This window comes from Malus domestica, chromosome 14 (assembly GCF_042453785.1).
Source record: "Malus domestica chromosome 14, GDT2T_hap1".
NCBI classification, from domain to species: domain Eukaryota; kingdom Viridiplantae; phylum Streptophyta; class Magnoliopsida; order Rosales; family Rosaceae; genus Malus; species Malus domestica.
Genome location: NC_091674.1, coordinates 864,163 through 880,412, shown reverse-complemented (window position 1 = coordinate 880,412; position 16,250 = coordinate 864,163). Strand labels below are relative to the sequence as shown.

Genomic DNA, 16,250 nt, shown 5'->3' with positions numbered 1-16,250 from the left:
CAATCTCTTTTTATTTACTCAACCTCGGTGACCTTTTACTTTTCTCGACCTCAGCAACCTCAGCTTAAATGTTTTGTCTTAGCCCCCATGACTGTTTTCTTTTTCGACTCTTCGGCCTAATGTTTGGCCGAGCACAAGCCTGGCACCAATTTTCTTTTTATTCGGCCAAATTTGCTTGGCTCCCACTTTTCAAGGCACCCTTTCCATATACATGCATGCATGCATTTATCAAACCAAGAAACATGGTTTTGTCAAACCAAGGTCATGTCGGCCATGACTAAGAAATTCCAAACAAATGCCAATCTTAGCATGCCGCCGAGCTTTCAATTCAACAAGATTTGTCTTGTTGTAAACATTGCCTCGTCAAACTATACTATGGTCGAGCTCGGCCAACAAGGAAAGACACGCTGCTATACTTCACTGCAGGCCGAATGACCTTATGGTAACCTGTGCCGAACGCCAACTCATGCTAGCCGAGCTCGGCAAATAGTTGGTTATATATATATATATATATATATATATATATATACACACACTATTGCCCACCAAGCTGCAAGCATGCAAGATGCATTGAATGGCTCGGCATGATATATCTTTCGGCTGACATTCCAATTCGGTGGGACTTCATGCTTGCCCCCCAATTTCCTTGAATATCGACCGAGAGGCCGAATGGTTAAGAAAATAATTTATTCACCTTTTTTTTTTTTTCAAAATGTAATGCAATTAAATCTCAGCTTGTCTACCCCCTATTTTCTTAAGTATTGACCCGAGCAGTCGAATGGTTAAGAAAATAAGTTATTTATTTAACAAATGAAAATAAAAGTTGCCGAACTATAAAGTGGAGGAGGCCAACGATGTTTTATTCCAAGCCGAGATCTTTTTACATCAAAATTTTCACTTTGAAATTTTCCAAAGCCGAATAAAAGATCATCTCCAAATATTTCTGACTTGGCGAAATATTTTTCATTTTCGGCCACCAAATGTGTTGAACAATTATTATGCCCCCCAGGCATAATAATTTCACCAATTTCGACTTTTAATTCAAACAACTTAGTCGAACGGGATTTCTCCATATTGACTGTATCACCAATAATCATATCGATTGGCGTGGTTTGTTTAGCTGAAATCATGAATTGATCTTGTTCGTCATTGGAACATTTTTCTGACGAACCATTGTCCGAGTCAATTTCTGGCTCAGAAACTTGAACTTTTTCTTCTAGGCCTACCACAATTCCAGTCTCGACCGAAAAAACAGGTGGCCTAGGTTCTTCTTCGACTGTCTCGACAATCTTCTTAGGCCGAATGTTGGTTGTAGCCGGAGTGAAAAATTGCCCCCCCCCCGGCCTTTTGAGCCAACCATTCTTCAAATGGAATTGATTTGAACCCAAAAGGCGTTTTCTTATCGAGCCACTCATAATATCGATCTCTATCTTCATTTAACCATTGATCTTGTAAGCTATGATGAACCTTCACCTTTATCATTTAAGAGAAAGATTTTCGCCTTTCTTCATTTGCTTCAACGATTTGGCCAAGAAATTTTTGTTGCTTAACAATTTCCTTGAATAAGCGCCGAATCTCATCCTGATATATCATGTGAACTTCGTAGTTTTAGCACTGGGTCCCATTGGGCGTGCCAAAATGTTGACCCTAAAAACTACCAAGCCTACGTGGCACGTAAGTCGAGTAATCTATGAGCTAACTACATCCTTCGGTTGAATGCGGGGTGTGCCAACTCGTCGGCCAAGCTTGCCCGAGGAGTAAAATTTGTTGATGTTGCGTTGGGTGCGAAGCCGACTTCTGCGTCTTACGATTGCGACCGAGGAAGGAAGACGTCTCGGCCTCTTGGGTTCTCGAACCTAAAGACAAGGCTACTATTCTTACGAAGTTCACAAATCATTGTGGTCGGATTCGATCATAGTGATGGTATTCGTAAGAGTAAACTCACGCCGAATCGACACCAAAGTGTAAGGGCACAAATACTCAAAGTGGATATATGTCTTAACAATAAACGTGGTTCGGCCGTCGAAATGCCGAACTCTAAATCCCACTTGAGAGTATCCGATCATAAAATAACTCGGCGTGCAATGTGCCGAGCCTAATAAACAGTAACACCTCACTTCGCCTAAAAGGCTAATGAGATGACCTCGACCAATAAGGACTCAAAAATCCTTCTCGACTGAGACTTGGATAGATAACCAGTCACCCTCGACGCAGTACTATCTATGCCGACTGGTGATGCTGCGAGACCGGCTGGTTCTATGGTGACAGTGCTATCTATGCCGACTAAAGATATCACCGGTTGCCTTCACATTGCTGTTTATCTAAACGAAGGTGTGTCGGTGAAAAAAGAAAAGGAAAAAAATCTCAAGGTTGTTGAGAGAATTTGCGCAGGGCAGTTGTGTGTTGAATTGAAGGTCTTGTTTCGATGTCTTCTCTCCCTATTTATAGCAGCCATCCCGTATTGAATCCTATTCATTCCTGGATTAGAACTCCTTCTCATAATCCATCTTTATCTCGACTAATCCTATTTCTACTAGGACTTTGAACCTAGTCCTTTATCAAGCCGGATTCACTTTCGAGTCATTAGTATCTATATCTTGCCGAGACTCCTTATTGTGCCAGGATTCAATTACTCGTCTCGTAGTATGACTTGGCCGACCTAGGTTAGGAATTCCATGAACTAAACGATCCACGGTAACCTTTTCATAAGGCCTTTCGGGCCGAGAATAAATCTCGGCCCAAACTAATATTTTGGGCCTAAACAGTATCCCTTTTTATCTTGCAATTCTGGTAGAAATGAATTAAACAACCAAAAACCCAACTTCTGTACAGATAAAGAAAGCCAAGATCCTTAGAAGAAACCTTACTAGATTATGACAATATACTTGTATATCAAGACGTAAAGTATCCCTTTACTCATTAAATCTCTCTTGTTTTCGCTTGTATAGCAGCAAAGGAGGAAGTTAAAAGAGCACAACAAACAAATTGATTCTCAATACCAAATTGAAGCTTTTGAGTTTCTAAAACACCCATTATACAACAGTTGTCTTTGTCTAGTGTTGCTTTGTTTCTTGTTTGGGCCTTCAAATTGCGAAAGGAAACAAAAAGTAATGCATTAAATTATTTAGGGTAAATTACATAGTAGCCGTTCAGATTTGAGGTCTATTACAACCCCATACAACATCTTTAAAACATTTCACTTTCATACCTCACATACTATTTTATTTCAAAATAATACCTCCGTTACATTTTTCATTCATTGATCCGTTAAGTGCTGACGTGGCTGCCAAATGTATGCCATATGGCATAAAAAATAATTTTTTATTTTTTTAAAAAAAAAAACCTTAATCTTCTAAATTAAAAAAAAAAGAGTAAATCCAAATCCCATCACCCCACCCCTCCCCCATACTCACCTTGAAAAAAAAAAAAAAAAACCAGAAAACACAGTTCACACCCAGTTCCCACATACACACCCTCCCCCCAGATCCCATCAACCCCCCCTCCGCGAAACCCCGATCCCATATCCACCCCCCCCCCCCAAAAAAAACAAAATCAATTTTCATCCGTCATCCACACCTATCCTCCACCTCCTCCCCTGCACACATTTTCACCTCCTCCGCGCACCCATCTTCCCATCTTCTCCCCCCCCCCAACCCGAGCCCAACCTGCAACCCAAAAAGAAGAGGAAAAAAAAAAACCCAGCGCACCCACCCTCGCACGCATCCTCTTCCCTCTTCTACACACCTTACTTCTTAAATCCACACTCATTGGGGAAGATGGGATTTGGGTTGCAGGGAAAGGGAGATGGGTTTCTTTTTTTCTTTTCTTTTCTTTTCTTGGTTGGAGGTAGTGGGTGCGGAGGAGGAAGTGGAGGGTGGGGTGCACGGTGGGTTTGGGGAAGACGAGAGGAGGAAGAAAGGGGTGGGTTGCAAGGAAGGGGGGTCGGGGAAGATAAAGATGGGTTTTTTTTTTCCTCTCTTCTTCTTCTTATGGGTTGCAAGTTGGGTGGGTGGGTGTTGCGGGTTCAACTTTTGTTTTTGGTTTTTTTAATTTTTTTTTAAATTTAGAAGATTCAGGTTTTTTTTTTCTAAAAAAAAATTATTTTTTTTGCCACGTGGCATACATTTGGCAGCCACGTTACACAAATGTGGCAGCCGCGTCAGCACTTAACAGATCAATTGATGTAAAATGTAACACATGTATTATTTTGAAATAAAATAGTACGTGAGGTATGAAAGTGAAATGTTTTAAAGATGTTGTATGGGGTTGTAATAGACCTCAAACTTGAGGGGCTACTATGTAATTTACCCATTTATTTAAGTATGAGTAAATTGTAGTTATGGTCCTTTAACTTTAACTTAATTGGAGCAATGGTCCCTCAACTAAAATTCCATTACCATTGGTCCCTCAAGTCATCAAAACGTGCATCTATGGTCCCTCAACTAAAAATCTATTACCATTGGTCCCTTAACTTTAATTCAACTGGAGAAATGGTCCCTTAACTCTAACCCAATTGTAGTAATGATCCTTCCAACATAACTCGTTTTGACAAAATTTTTGACGAAGTTGACGAAAATGACTATAATTACACACTTTGATGAGTTGAGAAACCCTAATTATATAAATGGTTATTCCAACATAACTTATTTTGACAAAATTTTGATGAAATTGATGAAAATGACTATAGCTACACATTTTGATAAGTTAAGGGACCAATGGTAATGGATTTTTAGTTGAGGGATCATTGCTCCAATTGAATTAAAGTTAAGGGACCATTGCTACAATTTACTCTTTAAGTATTGATGAGGTGGTGCTTGGTTTCTGGATTGGAACATAATACATTTCGTTAAGTATTGATGAGGTGGAGCTTGGTGAAAATGATAAACCAACAAAAAATATATGGGTGTTAAATCCCAAGAAAATCATTTGCTTTGGTTTAATTTCATGGGTCACATCACATTTCTGTTCTTCTTTCACGTAATCTTATTTCAAATTATTTAAAATCGTTTTGGTCAAATACATAATATATTAATCTCAATTGAAAAACTCATAATCTTACGGCCATTTTGAGATTGATGTGCTTTAAAAAAAAAAAAAAAAAACTGTTTTTGATGTGCTTTAAAAATAATCTGCTACAAAATAAAGCAGTTGAATGTTGGATAAACTGTATTTTTAAAAGTGTTGAGTATGAAAAACAGTGTAAAAGCGTTTGATAATTTATAATTGTATATAATGACAAAAATAGACATAACAATGTTGGTGGTGACGACGACAAGTGTGATAAGGGCAAGTGTTGTGATGGTGGTGCCAATAAGGGGTGTGGTGGTTGGGCTGCAGAGGCAACATTGGTGGTAGGGGTGGCGACAACAGCGATGGTGGCGGTTGTGGTAGCAGTGGTGGCAGTTATGTTTATGGTGGTGGTGGTGTGGTGGTAACGATGGCAATGGTAGTGGTGGCGCGTATGGTTGTAGTGGTGGTGGTGGCAACAGTGGTGGTGATCATGGCAATGGTAGTGTAAGAGGTTAAGGTTTATAGTGGTGGTCACTTTGTTCTCCAATGATAAAATGTGCCTACAAGAATAAATAATGTTATTTTCTAAAATTATTACAGGAATTAAAAATATTCATTAAAGGCTCAACTTTGTTTTTTATTAAAGCAGTTTTACCTACATGCTGCTTTTAAAAGTTGTTGTCTGGAGGCCATGCATTACTTTTAATATAAGCAAAATAATTTATTTTTACCAAACACATTTTTACTACTTAACTTTAAAGTGAAGAAACTTTTGATGAAAAAAAAAAAACAATACCAAACAGGGGCTTAATCTTGATTGGTGAGCATTTAGAAAACATTTTTGGTGAAGTTATTAAGTGGGGAGAATGTGAATAAATTCTTGAAGAGAAATGCTAATGAGACTCTCTATGGACTCTTTGTCACCTCATATATTTGGCACAATGTGGGTAACGCTAATGAGACTAAATTTGTAGACAAAATTTGCAAACTAAATGATGTGTCACCAATAGGAAATGAGCACATTTATCAATGCTTAAATAATAATCTAATCACCAACTCTCATGTCATTTAGTTTACAAATTTTGTTTACAAATTTAGCCTTCCTAGCATTTGTCTTATTGTAACAGCTCGTCCCTAATTTTAAGAATTTTTAAAGTTGTAATAAAGGATTTTACAAAAGTGCCATTTGAGGTACGTGCATTATTCGAGGTTAATCATCATGTCGTGCCTTCTAAGATTTGTTTTCTTGACATATCCTTGTAATACTCGTCGCTACGGACGCGCGGGCGCAGACGGTTCGTTATTTGGAGTTATAACGAAAAAGATTTTAAAGTTTGAAGTTTGGGCATTTTATAAATTTTATTATTAAAATTTGGAGGGCCCAGATTTAATGAAGATTAAAGGGATGGCTGGGATGAGAGAAGAAGATTTGTGTATGTGTGTGCGTAAGAAGAAGAAGAAGAAGAATGAGGATTGGGCAGAAATTGCCCAACAAGAAGAAGAGAGAGCCGGAGCTCCGGGAGAGAAATGAGGGAGTCCAACGAATCAGGAGAAGAGAGAGGGAGAATCTGACCAACCAGAGGAAGGAAAGGAGGAAAGGAGAGAGGGCGAGAAGCGGAGGAGAGAAGAGAGAAACGGGTTGGGAGAACCCGTGACCCGCGCGACCCGACGGTGTTCTTCACCCATTTCTGTCGAAATTTCATCATTTTTCCGGTGAGTTACATCAATCCATCACTTGGAAAACCCTCTATGATCTTCCCTCTTCCTATTACACCCCAAAAATCAAGGAGTTTGGCCTTGAAATTTGATTAAAACCGTGAGGGGTGTGCGGTAGGTTAGTGTGAAATTTCTTCAAAACTTGAAACGTTTGCTTTCAATTTCTAACACCCATAGAATCCCCTTAGGACCTGGAACAAAGCCCAAGAAGTGGTAGAGGCGTTGGAACAAGTTTGGAGGTCCAATTGAAGCTCACCTAATTCTAGGGTTCTTCACGGTTTTGGTGAAATTGAAGTGCTTCCAAGCCAAATTGGCCTTGGCCACAGGTATGAATGTTGCTCTACTCATTGAGATCTTCAATTCTGTATTTTTTGAGAATTTTTGGAAATAGTTGGATTTTCCGGCGAGCCGGGGCGGCCGACCGCCACCTGCGGCGGCCCGTGCGGCGGCGTGTGGCCAATGGGCCGCCAATGTCATTCTTAGCATGTGTTTAAGGTTCTAGGTTCAGTTTTAATACTTGATGGACTTAAATTGAGTAATTGAACCTAAGTTCGTTTCGATTCGTGGTTAGGTGAAAATGTGAATTGACGATCCAACCTTCGGATCGTCACCAAACTTTGATACGTTGTAATACGTAATATTTGAGGATTATAGGAACTTACGGATAGGGAATCTGGTTTACGGATCTTTCGGAATTAGAGTTGTAAGTTCATAAAATAGAATGTTAACCGTCACTTGGTTTTGACAATTGACGGAGATCCGACCGTTGGATGGTAATGAAATTTTAGGATGATGTCCTAGAGGCATATTATGGACCTTTGGAAGTTATGGATTTGAAATCTGAGTTGCAGATCTTCCGGATCGAACTACGTAGTGACGTGTCTTATATAAGTTATATATTCTATCGATATGAATTCTGAGGTTGGATTTGATTATTGTTCTAGGCGCTGATCGTCATGACGCCTTGATGTGTGGTGCTAGGGAGTTGTTGGGCGAACTCCAGGTGAGTGGGCAGTATTTCTGTTTATACCTATATACTATTGATATTTTTCCCAGAAATTGAGTTTAAATGAAAGTGCGTTTTAAAATGCCATGCATGCATATTGTGAATTATATGAATTGATAATTGATGCATATATATATGTGAATTGGTGCTGTGGACGCACATGTGAGGTTCATGTTGTTCATGTGATTTATTGATGATGTGAATTATGTTGAGAGCTCGTAACCTGCACCTCTGGTGTTAGTGCTTATGTTATTCACCCTGCATCACACGCTCACCTTGGATCCAAGTAGATGCTAGTCGTACAGACCACTAGAGGTGGTTCCGACATGCCAGTCGTACAGACCATTAGAGGGGTTCCGACTGGTAGGTGACCTTAAATTATGTGCACAGATGATTGATGAGAGAAACACTAGAGCGTATTACTTCACCATTTTAGTCGTACAGACTACTATAGGTAGTTCCGACTTATGTGCAATGTAGTGCCGTACAGGTCACAGTTGGTGACTCCGGCAGGGCCGTACAGGTCACAGTTGGTGACTCCGGCTGGATGGGATATTGAGCTATAGAATCAGCCATACAGGACCACTGTAGGGTCTCTGGTTGATTTATTATTTCACCTGATTTATATTGATGCATTCATATTATATTTTGGCATATTCTTTCTGAAAAACGTTGAAGGATTGTAATTTGAGCTTTTGATGATATATATATGTTTATATACTATTATGTTATTTTCTGGGAAAGTATACAGGTTTTACAGCGAGGGGTTAGAAATGTTTTAAGTGAAATGTTTTAGAAAAACTTTGTTTTACTAATCCACTCAATTTTGTTTTGCGCCCCTCCAGGTTCTAGTTAGCAGAGCTTTGGTGGCTACGAAGAATCCAGTGGTGTTCTGATAGAAGTCACAAGAGTATGACTCACCCTCGGGTGTTTCATCGTAGTAATTGTATTTTTTTTAAAGCTTCCGAACTGTGTAAATGGTTACGTCACACTCACGTGATGGCTAGCACGCCCTCCTTCGGGACGGGGTGTGTTACTTATAATGTTGGCACATGAATGAATTGACGTTAAACTAGCTATGAGATGGCAGAGAGTCATTGGAAAGTCCTACTTTTGAGAGTCACCTTAGCATTCCTCATCCTTGAATAAAGGAAGTCATGTCACGTCCTCCCACTTGTATTAGGTGTTAGTTCTTTTTTCATCTAATTAAAATTCATGCTCAGTAGTGTCATGGTTTTCACACACCATTTTTAGTTTCTTACATACCTCTCTTTATTTATGGCCACTAGATTAAATAAATCAAATGAAATCAACATCCAAAATTAAACATGGGTGTGTAAAAAGCTAAAAAAATATGTATGAAATCACTTACAAAAATATTTGTAAAGTTGGTCATTTATTAAACAAATTGTATTATCCATCTGATAAATTCAAAATTTTAGCATGGTAAACTGGTGACGTGAAAGAATCTTTTCTTGAGATGAGTGAGTGACGTGACATAGGCTAGTGAATTGATAGGATTTTTACCACCTACAAAAGTAGGGATAAAAGCACTTAAAAATACTTGCAAGAGTACAAGGTTGTCGTAGTATAGCGGCTCAAGCAAGGTCGTTTTCCACAGGGATTGAATGAATAATTTGTATTTAAACTAATTCTTAGCTAATTATTTAGAACAAAGTTTCGAAAAGGTTGATTTTGGAATTTAAAATAATAAAAACGAATTTAAATAAAAATAATTAAATATTTGACAAAGTAAAAAAAACAAAAGAAAAACGTTTTGAAAACCAAATTGTAAAAGCCTAGGGTTCCACCGTCCCCTTAACAATCCTATGCAATTCTACTAATTACTTATAAATTTCCACATACATGCTTTGAAGGTTAGGTTTTCCTAATATATATTTTCCTTGTGATGTTCAAGCGAAAACATATATCTAACATGCAACTTGTCTGTAATGTTCAGATCAAATATAAACATGCAAGACTCATTAAGCTTTGTGAAAACCCTTTGAAAAACCATGCAACCCTTAAGAGCGTGATGTTCGCCTTAAGTAAACTTACAATTACTAATCACAAGAAGCCTTCCCCAATTTCAAGATGATGTTCCAACATAAATTGCATCAAATTACTTGTCTAAAAACCCTAATGGTTGCGAATCCCTAAGATAATTAGATAGTTTTAATCGCGGTGATTAATAATTCAAAGCAAGCATGCATTCATTCATAAGCTAATTAATAAAATTACATATTCATGCTAAGGCTCATGACTTCTCCCTAGTAAAAGAACTTAGTTACGAACAATCATAAAACAAAATATTATTAAGAACATGGAAAGAAAACACCTTGAAAATAAACTTCCAAAGCTCTCTAAAGTAGTGAGCGTATTCTCCCCTTATTTCTTGCGTCAAAACCCTAATGGCTAAAAAGCCTTATTTATACTACTACAAAATAAAACCCTAAAATGTCTTTGAATAAAACTAGGAAACATAATAAAATAATAAAACAAAAAACAAAAGGTTTCCTATTTGAACTGAAATTCGGACTTCTCATAAAATCAGACTTTTGACCAATCAAATCAACTCCGATTTGGTCCAAAAAGGTCTGTTTTGAAAGATAGAGACGTCCCCTACAAATCCTCAGAAGGAATCTGCCTCAAAGTATGCCATCTTGACCTTCAAAATACCCAAAACGTCAAGAAACGTCAATCTGGGAAATCTGCGTGCTGGGCCTTTATTTCATTACCACGGTCAAACGGCTTGCTAGAAAAATCTAAAACTTTGATACAATCATCTTTAAAAACTCAGTAACATTCTTCAATTAGAATCACTCCAAAATTCAACCGTTTGATCACTTTTTACTCCAGAGGAAGTCGAATGTCCTACATTGAAAATACATAACAAAGTATCAAAATTCTACCAAAATAACTAATATATTAATACTAAGATTAGGGTAAAATATATGTTATAATCTGGACTCATCGGCGTGCGACACACATTTGTGGTGGAGAATTAATTTGTAATCCAATTGGCTTAATTACATATTGTTCTCTTTATAAGCCTAAGGGGTCTATGTAACTGTGAACACGGAAAATTCCTGAAACGAAAGAGACAAGAACAACGTGCACAAACAAATATTTGTGTTTGATGATGATTTTGGGTTACAATCTCTCTCTATTTTGATCCTCTGATTCGATCTCCGTAAGGTATTGATTTGTGGATGTTTCGTTGATCCAAGGGCCGTTGGGCTTGATCTTGGATGAAATGTTGGAAGTTTCTTCAAAGGGCCGTGGGCTTGATCTTTGAAGGTGGATTTGAGCGGATCTTCAAGGAGCCGTTGGGGCTTGATCTTGAGGATGAATGTTTCTTCAAGGACCGTTTGAGGCTTGATCTTGAATAACGGTGATGAGCGGATCTTCAAGGGCTTTTGGGCTTGATCTTGAAGAAACAGTGATGAACAGATCTTCAAGGGCTTTTGGGCTTAATCTTGAAGAACGGTTGGATGTGTGTGGATTTGTCGACGTTGTTGATCCAAAGGGCCGTTGGGGCTTGATCTTGGATGAACGGATGATGAACGATGGTGCTTTCTTCAAGGGCCGTCGGGGCTTGATCTTGAATTGGTGGATGATTGTTGATCCAAAGGGCCGTTGGGGCTTGATCTTGGATGAACGATGAACGAGGAACGAAGAACACTTTCTTGATTCTTCGGGAACCTGGATGCTTGAGAGCTTCGGAGTTTCAGAGCTTCAGAGCTTCAAGGTGTAATATGAATTCCTCCCCAAATGAATGAAATGGGCTTGTATTTATAGAATTTTCCAAGGCCTAATTTTGAATATAATATCCCAGATGAAATAAGTCGTTTCTGCCAGGTGTTGACACGTGTCCTATTTGATGACTTTTCCAACTCATTTCAATTTTCGTTGAGTCGCACGCTACGTGTAAAATTTATGTAATACATGAGCGTTGACACTTTGATTTATCGGTCAACATTTATTTACCGAAATTTCGATGTCTACAGTAACATAGTGTGAGAATTCACAAATCGAAAATAGAAATTAGAGAGAAAAGAATTAGGTTTTCCAATTTAGAGAATTGAAAAATAAAACACCATACCAAATTCCTTTGCCGCAACACCTACCTGATGGATAAAGTTCTAGTAAATCGTCGTCTTCTTTCTTCACTAGTTGGAGATTTGTTTGTGTAGATACTAGTAGAGGGTTAACACTTGCGAGCCTCAACAAAATTGAATTCGTCTGCCTATGAAATCTGAAGGTGAGAATTCTAAAACTTACTCTAAGTTTATACATGTGATCTTAATTTTATTATACCTAGACATAACAATTACATAAATTAATTTAATATGATTAAACGGAATCCAACATTCTGCTAACATGCATGTTAAAATGATTGTTTATGCTTACGTCACCTGCCACACTTCTGCACATATGTACTAAGGTAGTTCACAATCCAACATTTTGGTCCATCAGTCAAACAACACCAAGATGGTGTTACATTGTTTTAATAATAAAGTGTTGCCTTTGAGTACTCTCATGGTCATCCGTATGCTTGATGCACAACGAGACCTATACCGTCTTGGTGTAGTTTGACTGATGGTGCACTTATTCGATCTGCACATGGCAAGATCCCAAATGGGTATTGTTGGTGGAACCACAATTTCTTGGAGGTCTACTAAGCAGACTTTAGTTACTACGTCTTCGAATTATGTCAAGGATACTCGCCCTTTATAAGGCTGCTCATGAGTGTACATAGTTGAGAGTCATTGTCGAGCTTATTCAAGGCACTTGTGGATTTTCGTCCGTCATTGATGTCCAACAATGATCTTTGAGGATAATTTTGCATGTAGACCAGATTCGTAAATGATACATCTGAGATTTCTTTGATTTCTTGAACACATATTAATTGTTAAATTTTGTAATTTATGTTATAAGTTGATGTACTCTAGAATTTTCGTTTGTTAAAAATGTTAGAACCAATCAAATGTTACTTTTATATATATATATATAATTTACACAATTTATTTCAAATAGCAAATTCAACAAAAGATGTAATACATCAAAGTGTTAACACTTAACGAAATTGCATGTAAATCACAAATAACTGACTTGATCTTTGTAGATAGAGGCTTGCAGAAGTAATCTCCTAAGACAGAAATTCGTCCCTACACTTGTACAGGAGTTCAATGAACTTCTATCTTGCAGGATACAACTATCTAATCCAAGTTCTTGCACACGAACTTGGATTCTTGACGAATTGGTAGTGTTGTTCTCTGTAAGGAATAAAAAGGAGCGATTGAATTGATGTGTTTTTCGTTTCTGAGCAGACTGCCATATATATAATGGCTTAACTTGAACAAACGCAACTGTTCGTCCTTATCAGTTACAAAACGAACGTAACTGTTCACTTAGTTTTATCCTTTTGGAAAACTGAATCCAAAAATTAAAAACGAAAAAATTAAACTTGTGTTTTCGTCAATCCGAGCCCAAGGCCCAAGGCCCATCTTTGACATTTAATATATACACCCAAACCTCCATTTGTAAGGCCCAATGTCCATAACTTTGGCCCAATTCATTTTAAACCATAAGTGAGTTAAACCACTTATAAAGAGGACTTTAAAAATCCGTTTGGGCGATGTGGGACTGAGTCCCACTCACAAGTTCCAACAATACGCCACATTTTCTATTCAAACTTTAACAATACCACACATTTGAATAGAAAATAAGATACTAAATAAATCAGTAACATCGTTCCAGAGAACTGAGATATGATATGCATCGGGATAGGTGTCTTTTGGACTTGAACCTTCTCTAGTGAGTACTGATCGGATTTACCTAATGAAGCAGTGAATTTAATATCTTGAACTGATCATTGTAAGTAGTAAATCGAAACAAGAAGTATCACACATATCACATCTTGACACACTTCAATTCATACGGTTGTGTTCATTTTGGTCCTGAACATGGAAGAAAATGCCGATAATATCGGCGAAATATCGCCGATATTATCGGTTTTTCGCGCAATGGATATTTAAATAGGTATCCAAATGGTTTTCGTCAAAATATCGCGATATTATTGATAATATCGATAATATCGCGATATATTCGATATTATTGAAACAATCTCGTCGGAAAGGCAGCCGAGGCTGCGTCGTCGCACTACCCAGATCTATTGCAGACTCAGACCTAAGATCTGCGCCTCAACGACGTCGATTCCACCGCCGTTGTCGAAGTCGCGGTGAAAGAGCTCGCGGAACGGATCGCAGTTATAGATCCGGAACTCGTGGTCTGTCCCCACGGCGAAGCAGGCGTGGTCTTGGTTGAAGCAGACGTGGAATAGAGACAGAGGCGAGCGTGGCGCCGGCGGGGCGGGCTCCGGGGGGGAGGAGAATGGGTGGTTGTTGTGGAGGTTGAGGTTGAGGTTGGGGTTTGAGGGCGATTGGGGGTCGTGGTGGTCGTCGCTAGAGTCAACGACAGAGGTGGGGTTGTCGTCGGTGGAATCGGTGAGGAAAACGGAGGCGGAGATGAAAGAGTACGAAGAGAGAGAGAGAGTAAGAGTAGAGATGAGAGAGTGTGAAGGCAGATGCGGAGATGAAAGAGTGCGAAGAGAGAGAGAGTGTGAGTGAGAGCAGAGATGAGAGAGTGCGAAGGCAGAGAATGAGATGAAAGAGTGCGAAGGCAGAGAGAGAGTGAGTGAGAGCAGAGATGAGAGAGTGTGAATAATATGCGGTGGTTGTGCAAGTTGAGGACTCAAAAAATTGGGTAATGTGAGATAGCAGATGTTGACGTTTTTGGATAGTTTAAAAGTTGAAAACCATGGACTTTGAGATGGTTTTAATCATGAAAACCACCCAAGGTGGATGGGTGATGGGAAATAGCAAGGTGAGGTGGACGGTTTATAAAGTGGAATATATATATATATATATATATATATATCTTATATAAATAATAAATTATTGTTTTCGATTACAATTTTACATAATTTAAGAGCATCTTCAATATAAATTTTAAATAAAACCCCCACAACCATATAATTCTTAAATAAATAAAAAAAGGGTAATAAGTCACTCATGTATCTTACCATGCAATGTATAAAGTGTAAAATATTATACTAATTCATTATATATAAATGATTATGGTGTGTTTAAACTACTTTTATTAATTACTACATATTTTCTACACTCACAATGTTTGCCAGCTCGCTATATAATCAACTTAAATCAGTTAAATCCATCATGCAATGCATTTCCTTCCAATTTTTTGTGATAAACTAATAGATAATTGACTAAATAAACATCCTACAAAGTTTCAATAAAAATTTCCAAGTTTTTCTTACAATTTCCGTGGTTTCCATATTATTTTTATTGATATCGATAATATCCCGATATTTTCATCGATATTTCCGTGTTTTTTGGACTACCGATATTTCCGATATCATCGATATTTAATACCTTGGTCCTGAACATATCCTGATTTCATGAGACCTTTAGAGAATTGTAGCCATATCAAATCTCAAAGATACGACCCCACATCAATCTCATATAGGTAATGCTAACTAAGAATAGCCTGTTCTATTCATCTCAACTATAAGATATTAGCATTATTAAGAATAATGATTCACCCTTTACATCTTACAGGTAACACATTGTTTGCCATCATAGGAATAAGTAAGGATTGTGTGTTTCTTACCTTGAGTTTTCCTCAACTAGTTTGCCTATTGAACCTAGACCATGGGATCTCCAATTAGCTAGGTTAGGTTTCCGTCAAGTTATAACTCATTGAGTTGGCTTTAAACCCATTCCCCTCGATGTAAATGCCACTTGATCCTTAGATAGGCCTTTTGTCAAAGGATCGACAATATTCTCCTTAGATTTAATATAGTCAATGGAGATAGTTCCATTCTTGAGTAGCTGTCTAATGGTTTTATGTCGTCGCCTTATATATCTTGACTTTCCATTATATTCAGCGTTTTTGGCTCGACCTTGTGCAGTCATGCTATCACAATGTATACAGACTGCAGTCACAGGCTTTGGCCATAATGGAATATCTTCCAGAAAATTTTTAAGCCATTCAACTTCATTAGCAGCTATATCTAAGGCTATAAATTCTGATTCCATTGTCGAACGTGCTATACACGTTTGCTTTGATGATTTCCATGACACAACTGCTCCACCAAGTGTAAATACATATCCACTTGTGGATTTACTGTCTATGCTCCCTGAAATCCAATTTGCATCACTATATCCTTCTAATACGGGCGGATATTGATTGTAATGCAAGCCATAATTCATTGTATGCTTTAAGTATCTTAATACCCTTATTAAAGCATTCCAATGATCTCTTCCAGGATTACTTGAATACCTACTTAATCGGCTTATTGAATAAGCGAGATCAGGTCTTGTACAATTCATAATGTACATCAAGCAACCTATAACTTGTGTATACTCCAATTGAGATACGCTCTCTTCTTCGTTTTTAGTAAGTTTATGAATTGGATCAAATAGAGTGACTG

The 16,250-nt window shown here is 38.0% G+C and overlaps 1 long non-coding RNA gene across 1 annotated transcript; it reads left to right on the top strand.

Moving 5' to 3' along the window:
• Positions 1–7,026: 7,026 nt before the first annotated feature.
• On the top strand, positions 7,027–8,616 carry LOC139191298 (uncharacterized). The gene is made up of 3 exons (XR_011575290.1): positions 7,027–7,052; positions 7,671–7,729; positions 8,578–8,616. It is a non-coding gene; the product is annotated as an uncharacterized lncRNA (long non-coding RNA).
• Positions 8,617–16,250: the final 7,634 nt, after the last annotated feature.